Source organism: Octodon degus, unplaced genomic scaffold (assembly GCF_000260255.1).
Source record: "Octodon degus isolate 3935 unplaced genomic scaffold, OctDeg1.0 scaffold00130, whole genome shotgun sequence".
Taxonomy (NCBI): Eukaryota; Metazoa; Chordata; class Mammalia; order Rodentia; family Octodontidae; genus Octodon; species Octodon degus.
Window position 1 is genome coordinate 7180420 of NW_004524706.1, and position 9067 is coordinate 7189486.

At 40.5% G+C, this 9067-nt stretch overlaps 1 pseudogene; it reads left to right on the forward strand.

The window, feature by feature from the left end:
• Positions 1-689: 689 nt before the first annotated feature.
• On the forward strand, positions 690-1103 carry LOC105743516 (annotated as a pseudogene).
• The last annotated feature ends 7964 nt before the right edge of the window (positions 1104-9067 follow it).

The window sequence follows — 9067 nt, forward strand, 5'->3', positions numbered from 1 at the left end:
ATCAAAATAGAGCAAAGATCTAAATATTAAAAAAGAAATACTTAACCTACTGAAAGATAAAACAGGTAAAACTCTTGAACTCAAAGATGTAGGCAAGGAGTTTCTGAACAGAACCCTAATTGTACAAGAAATAACAGAAGAATCAACAAATGGGATCATGGCAAATTAAAAACCTTTTGCACAATCAAAGAAACAACAGAGAGAACATACAACCCACAGATTGAAGAAAATTCTCTTATACCTTTTCCTCAGATGGAAGACAAATATCTAGAATAAAAAAAAAAAAATATTAGACTTCTCTCCCAATAAAAGACTCAAGTCAAAAAATGGGCAACCAAAATGAAGATGCTTCTCAGAAGTAAAAATGGCTGATAAACGTATGCACAAATGTTCAACATCTCTGACTGTCAGAAAAATGCAAATTAAACAACACTAAGATTTAAGCCCAGTGTGATGGCACACACGTGTATTCCCAATACTTGGGAGGCTACAGCAGGAGGACTGCTGCAAGTGTGAGGCCAGCCTGGGCTACAAAGGGAGTTCAAGGTCAGTCTGAACTGCATAGTGAAACTCTATCTCACTATGACAAAAGACAAAAAAAACAAACAAAACCCCCTCAGATTTCATCTTAGAAAGAATGGTAATCATCAACAAATCAATTAATAGCCAGGCAGGGGACAGGGTTTGAAATGGTGGACCAGCAACAAGTCACCAACACCACGGAGGAGCCACTGGATCTCATTAGACTTAGCCTAGTGTGTGGATCTATATGAAAATGAAGAATGACCGAGAGCTTTGAGGCAGATTACACGCTTATGATCAGCATTTAAACATGATATTGGGAGATGTGGAAGAAACTGAACACTATAGACACTGACAAAGAGGGGCTGGGGAAATCGCTCAGTAGAATAAGTGCTTGCCTGGCAAGTACAAGGGCCTCAGTTCAATCTCTGGGTCCGCAAAAAAAAAAAAAGAAAAGAAAAGATGAAGAGATGTATGAGGATATATACAGATCAACGAAATGAACTATACCAATGCTGTTTATCCGGGGAGATGGCGTTGTGCTAGTTGCCCCTCTGCTAAGATTTTTTTTTTTTTTTTAATTTTTTTTAACATTTTGTGTGTGTGTGTGTGGCCAGCTCAGCCCACCAGGGGGCGCGGCTGGCTGGCATGTGGTGCTGGAGGATCGAACCGCGGTCCCTGTGCTTTGCCAAGCTTGTTCCAAGTAGGTGCTTTAGACCACTGAGCCATCTCTCCAGCCCCCCCTCTGCTAAGATTTGGCTGAAATGGAGAATTTGATATTCAGGGAACAAGGCTGCACACACATTGATACCAGGGGATAGCTAGGGGATTTATTCACCAATGAAATGAGATGATTTGCAAAAACCTTATTTTTTTTTTAATTTATTTATTTATTTTAGTGTGTGTGTGTGTGTGTGTGTGTGTGGTCCCTGTGCTTTGCTAAGCTTGTTCTAAGTAGGTGCTTTAGACCACTGAGCCATCTCACCAGCCCCTGCAAAAACCTTATAACATTTTAAGTAGCATTTGTTTTTCCTTTGTCCTTCTACTACACATATTCACCAAGGTGTTGAACTTTTTCAGGAATTGGTTTGCTCTGTCACTCTTGCTGACAGTGTCTAGTGGTCTTTTCTTTAAACTTGATGTTTCCCTTTTAACAAAAAAAAAAAAAAAAAAAAAAAAAGCCAGGCATGCTCATGCATGCCTATAGTCTTGGGAGACTGAGGCAGGAGGATCACTGTGAGTTCAGGGCCAGCCTGGGCTACATAATGAGTTCAGGGCCAGCCTGAACTACATAGCAAGACTGTTTTAAAAATCAAAAGAACAACAAAAACAAAAATCCTGGCATGGCTGTGGCAGAAAAGGAACCCTTCTACATTGTTCGTGAGAACGTAAACTAGTACAACCATTATGGAAATTTCTCAAAATCGAAAATAAAGATTCCTTTTGGTCCAGCTCTTCCTTTCTAGGTGTAGTCCCAAAGACATAAAGACATGATGTTGTAGCAATATATACTGAGTTGTTGGGAGCCCTGAGGCTGAAACTGATCACATGTGGGAGGCAAGATGAGGCCTCACTGCCTAAAGAAGTCAAGCTACCTCAGTCTTGAGTAAAACATCGTGCTTGGACATTGTGGGCTATTAGTCACTAGGTAACCTCCTGGCATGCAACTCTGTAAAGGTATAAATAATGGCCCTTGCTATGGGGGAGGCCTTCCTATCAGACTTGGTCCACCACCTGACCTCAGCTATTATCGCTTGTCTTTATATTCTAAATTTTCTTGCTGTTTTTTCCCAGGGACCATGGAGAAACCAACAGATTTTACAGAGTCATGTTTATAGCAGCACAATTCATAATAGCTAAATCCTGGCAGCATCCCCTTATGTTTATCAACAGGCAAATGGATAAAGAAAACATGCTACAGGGGCCAGGGAGATGGCTCAGTGGAATAAGTGCTTCCCTGACAAGCACAAGGGCCTGAGTTGAATCCCCAGTTCCACCAAAAAAACAAAACAAAACAAAAAAAACATGCCGCTATATCCACTACTACTCAGCCATAAAGGAAAATTCAACACTGGTAGGAAAAGGGATACACCTGGAAACAACAGTAAATGAAATAAATCAACACACAAGCTTACATGGCTTCTCTAATTTGAATATTTAAAAATTCAAATAAAGAGTCAGATAAAAGACTAAAGAAACAGAGGTAGATCATTTGGAAATAGGAAGAGGTCGAAGAGATTAAGAGTAAGGGGAAGGAAGAGGTGAAAGGACATGGAAAGATTTAAGAAATATCATGTACACATACTGAATCCTCACAATGAATCTTAACATTATATATCACAATTATGAACTGAAATAATACCAATAACAATAATGAGTACTATGAATAACCACTATGAAGACAATATGCAATGTATTAATTATTAAAACTGTCCTATTAATCTGTTTTGAAACTGTCTCATTGCTGTTTCTCAATAAAATTAATTTTAAAAAAAGAAAAAAAACAATAGTGAAAATGGGGAAAGGAAATCTAGAGATGGAGGGAAAAGGCAGGTAGGGATGGGAAGAAGAATACAGAGAATCAAGATAGGTTAAGTACATGTACCTACTCCCTAACATGGAGGTAAAGCTTATGCACTGCAAAGATGTACTAATAAAATAAGTAATTATGCAACATAGAAAAGATAAACTTTGCTTCATCTCAGGAATGCAAGGTTGACTTAACATCTAAAACTTAATTAGCATAATGTGCCATGTCAACAGAAAAAGGAAAAATGACACAACTGTCTCAGTAAATGCAAAAAAAGCATTTGACAAAATTCAACATCCTTTAATGATTAAAAGCACTCTTATTGACTTTATTACTAGGAATATAAGGAGAACTTCCTTGATATTACAAAATAACATGGCAAAAGACTGGGTTTTCCCTCTAAAATCAAGAGCAATACAGTGATGCCTAACCCTAATTCAATACAGCTTTGGAGCTTCTAATAGGCAACTACAGAAAAAAAAAAAAATGTAAGTGAAAGGTATCCAGCTAGAAAGAAAAACGTAAATCTATGTCTGGAAATGATGAAACTTTGTATATAGAGAATCCCAAAGATTCTATTACAACAAGGTTGTAAGGAAAAGGTCAGTTCACAAAAACAAATTATAATTGTATACACTAGAAATAAACAGCATGAAAATAAAATCAAGAAAACATCCCCACTTACAGTAACATCAAAAAGAATAAAGTACTTAGGAGTAAGCTGGAAGGAACCACAAAGCTCACACTCTAAAACCCACAAAACATCCTTGAAAGAAATTAAAGATCTAAACAAACAGAAAGGTATCCTACACGCATGCCTTAGGAGACTTAATACTGTCAAGATAATGTACTCCCAAGCTGACCTACAGATTTACTGCAATCCTTATCAGAATCCCAGCTTTCTTTTTGCAAAAATTGACAAGCTTATCCCAAAGTTAAAATGCCAATGAAAGAGAGCAGCCAGAATAAGGAAAACAATCTTAAAATGAAAAACAAAGTTCAAGGACTAGCTTTCATTGAATTCAAGACTTACTACAAAGCTACACAATTCAAATCACTATGGTAGTGGCCTAAGAATGGATATAAGCACATTTACAGTCCAGAAATAAATTGTCACATGTATAGTCACTTTATATTCACCAAGAATACCCAAGACATGTGATGGTCTTACTTCTTGGACCGGCCTCAGCCTCTCTGAATGTTGAGATTATAGCCATGAACTACCATACAGGACTGGGATTTATGTTTTAAAACAGCGGTGCTGACTACCATGCAAAGATGAGACTAGGAGAGGGCAGAGGCCTCACTGGAAGCAGGGAGAGGAGCTAGGAAGACCTGGGCAGTGTTGGCAGAAGGCATGGAGCAGCTCACCCGACCCAGGAGGTGCTGTGAAGGGATGCTTGTGCTAAATGGGTGGCACAGGAGGAGGCAAGGGTGATTCCTAAGTCATGGGAGCAGCCAGTGGACAGGGGTGTCATTTCCCAAAACAGGGAAAATGAGGAGGAAGTCTGGGGAGAAGAGCAAGGCGTTGACTCAGGGGGGTAATGCTGCCCTCTAGGGGCTGTTTCAAAACTCTAGGGTATGTTTTTGGTTGTGCCTAATAGTGGGAGTGAGTGCTAGTGGTGTTCGGGAGAGGAGAAACCAGGTTGCCTGCAAAGTCTCACTTGACAGAATTATTTTAAATCTTCTTCTTCTTCTTTTTTTTTTTTTTGCGGAACTGGGGATTGAACTCAGACCCTTGCACTTGCTAGGGAAGTGCTTATTCCACTGAGCCATCTCCCGGGCCCCTATTTTAAATCTTCTTGGCCTTTCTTTTTTTTTTCTTGGCATTAGGGATTGAATCCAAGACCTTCACACTGAGCTACATATCCAGCCTTTTCAGATTAGGTCTACATTATTTAGGACAGCCTCGTATCTGTAATCTTCCTGCCTCACTGCCCACATCCAGCTCACTTGGATCTTTCAATGCCCCAACAAAATTACATAGAGTTGCCAAAATTTTTGAAGGAATTACTAGCCAGGCATGGTGGCATTTGCCTATAATCCCAGCGCTTGGGAGGCTGAGGCAGGGGGATTGGTGAGAATTTGGGGCCATTTTGGGTACTGAAATTACATAGTGAAATGTAGACCAGGCTGTGCTTAAACTTGTGTTGATACTGAGATTACAGGTATAGGCCACTATGCTTGGTAATTTTTCTTTGAAGTACTATACATGTAACTATGACTCTGATAAACATTTAAAAACTAGATTAAGACAAAAGAAAAGGAGCCACTGGAGATGTAGCTCAGTGGCACAGTGTCTGCCTAGCAAGGTCCTGGGTTCAGTCCCTAGTACCACACACACACAGAACTGTACATAAAAAAGGATAATGAAGAATATTTAAGAAAATAGGAAAAACACAACTGTCAACAGATGGGCTATAGATAGTGAGGAGAAAGAAAAGTTTTATTTATGTCCTTAAAATACAAATTTCTGGGGCCAGGAGATATAGCTCAGTGGCACCTGTGCCTGCCTGGCAAGTGCAAGGTCCTGAATTCAATCCCTGGTACCAGAAAAAAACCAAAACAAAACAAAACAAAAATAAATTAAAATATAAAAATTTCCAGTAGAGAAACCTAGCAGACACTTCCTCAACCAAGTGACCAAAGATAACATCACTTACCTCTGAGCTGCCATCATGGATTTCCTGTGGGATGCACTAACCACCCTGGCTCTGTGGGGTTTCTGCCAAAACACAACCCAGATGCAACTGCAAGGGAGTTCCTATGAGTAGAACCTGTGAGCAGAGGGAAACACTCTGGAAAGAGACAGTGAGAACCTGGCACTGAATGAGACCATGCATTTAATGACTATGTAGAAAAAACTGAACCCTTGTTGCTAACAGTCCTATAAAGTCAAAATTAAAATATGCCCAGATTAGTGTTGTGTCAATGTTAAATTTTGTGATCTTAATTGTTGCCCTGTGACTATGTGAGGGAGTAGTCTTGTACTTAGGAAACACACTGATGTATTTAGGAGTAAAGGAACACAGTGTCTTCAACTTCCCCTCACACTAGTGTATGGTGTGTTTGTACATAAAATGATAAAGCATCAGACAAAAATCAAATTATTAAGTGGAATGAGAGTTCCTGGAACTACTCTAGTTTGAGGTCATCCTGGGCAACTTGGAAAGGGCAGTTGAAAACAAAAACCACCCAGGGCCAGGGAAGGATGATCTCTCAAGTGGGAGGCCTTGGGTTCAATCCCCAGTGCTGCTGCCCCTTCTCCCTGAACCAATGAGGAAAACCTGAAGGCAGCTGCTGCAACATCTCTTTGTGCATCTCTTTTCCTCTTTATTATATTAAGACATGGTCTTACTATAATAAGTCCCTAACATACAACTGAGTTCTATTCCAGGAGAACATTTGTAAGTGGTATCCACTTGCAAGTCCAACAAAGTAAGTCTTACATACTTTTGATACAAACATACAATATAAAGCATCAAGAAACCCAAACACACACAAAAGTATGGTAAATAATGCTTCCAGACATTCTGGGCTCTGATGGAGGGCTGTATTACTATATACTATTACACTGTATACTAACACAACTGTAACAATGTCCAGCATTAACTACTTCCACAATGTTTGTATCTACAAATATTTGTAAAGATTTATGCGACTCAAAAGTTCAGAATTTGGGCTGGGGAGATACCTCAGCAGCCTACACGCCTGCCTGGCAAGTTGGACCCATGTTCCACCCCCAGTACTGCATGCCCTGCTGGCTCCTGATCACTATGAGGATCACTGAGTCCAAGCTGTGTAGGGAGAGCCTGTACCAAATAAATAAATTTTATTTTTTATTTAATTTTTTAATTTTATTTGTGTGTGTGTGTGTGTGTGTGTGTGTGTGTGTGTGTGTGGCATGTGGTGCTGGGGGATTGAACCGTGGTCCCTGTGCTTTGCTAAGCTTGTTCTAAGTAGGTGCTTTAGACCACTGAGCCATCTCACCAGTCCCAATAAATTTTAAAAACAAGTTCAGGAATGAAGGATTTACTGTATGTGTTCAGGCTAGCCCCAAACTCACAGTGATCCTCTTGCCTTAGCCTTCCAAGTTCTAGGATTACAGGTGTGCAACACCATACCCAGCAACAGACCACATTTCTGCTTTTGCAGAGAAGCAGCAGGGGATAACCAGGTATGGTGGTACAAGCCTGTAATCCCAGCATTTGGGAATCCAAGGAACGAGGATTGCCAGCCTGAAGTATATAGTGAAACCTTGTCTCAAAACAAAAACAAAGGGTTGTTAACATGTGGGCAATAGGAGCAAACAGGACACATCTGATGCCATTTACAAAGTGAAAATGTGAGCTTATGTTGGCCTTGATTTATGTTTCTTTTAAATAGCCAGCTTGAGCATGCATGAGGCCCTGGGTTTGATTACCAGCACCCCATAAATAAACATAGCTAAATAATGACTTTGAGGGAGTCGTGGGAGACTGAACCCAGGACCTCGGGCTTACTAAGCACCTCTTTCCACAGAGACACAGCCCATAACTAAAGTAAATTTAAGTACTTTGTACTACCTACCAGATATGGTGGCACAGACCTTTAACTTCAGCATTTAGAAGGCTGGACAGGAGGACCATGAATTTGAAACTAGCTTGGCAAGTTTTAGCAAATTCCTATCTCAAACAAAATCAAGAACAAGCTGGGCCTGGTAGCACAGACCTGTAATCTCAACATTCAGGAGGCTGAGGCAGGATCATTGCCTGTTTGAGACCAGGTGGGGCTACAAAGTGAGCTCAAGACCTGCCTAAGCTGCATAGCAAGATCCTAACTCAAAAAGACAAAAACAACCCAAAAAACAAACAACAACAACAACAAAAAACCCCAAACAACTCTGCAGTATTCAAATCCCCACTACTACAGAATTTCAGCCTTTAGTTGCTTTCCAAGTGTTTTGATAACTTTTGTTGACAAAATTTACAGAAAGTAGAAAAAGTCAGGCTGGACATGGTGGTGCACTCCTGTATTCCCAGCACTGTGATCACTAAGTTCAAGGCCAGCTTTGGTTGCAAACTTAGCTCAGTGCCAGCCTGGGTTGCAAAGTGAATTCAAGGCCAACCAGAACAACAGAGCAAGACCCTGTCCAAAAAGGGGGGCCAAAAAAAAAAAAAAAGGAAGAAAAAGGAAAGAAAGGAAAAGAAAGTTGTTCATGTAACAATCTTTCCTTCCAACTGAGCACTTACTGCATATAGAATATTGAGCTTGTTACTGATTAAAGTGACAACTAAAAAAGGGATGATAGACCTTGGCCTTATGAAAACTTATTTTACCTAGGGCAGAACAAGTCACCAACTTATAATATCAAGTGTCATAGTTTAGTTCTCAAATGTCCCAAGACTCCCATGTCTTGAGATGGGGCCTGTTTGGAACAGGTGGGTCCCGCGGTGTAACCTGGAAGAGCATTCTCTTCTGGCTGCTGCCTTCACCTTCAGGTACCCTGCTTCCCACTCAGTCTGCTTCCCTGTCAGGTCCCTTCACCATGCTTTCTGTGTTGGGGTGGGCTGATGGCAGACTGAACCCATTGGCACTGTAAGCCAATTTGGGCTAAGGCAAGAGAATCAAAACTCCAGACTAGGCTGGGAAACTTAGTGAGACTGTTTCAAGCGGGGGCGGGGGTTGAGGGCTAGGGTGTTAATCAGTGTAAATGCCCTGGGTTCAATCTATAGTACCATGCCCATGCCCCCAAAGAAAAGATATAAAAGAAATAGCACTATACAGAAATAACTGTAAGCCAAAATAAACCTCTCCTTAAATTGCAGGTGTTGGGCCAATGAGATGGCTCAGTAAAGTGCTTCCCTGGCAAGCGCAAGGGCCTGAGTCCAATCCCCGGTTCAACCAAAATAAAATATAAAAAAAATAAATAAATACATTGTAGGTGTCAAGTATTTTGTCCCAATGATAAGGAAACTCACATTGGGTGTGGAAGGACCTCCACAATCATCTTTCCCTTTTACTTAAGGCTTGATG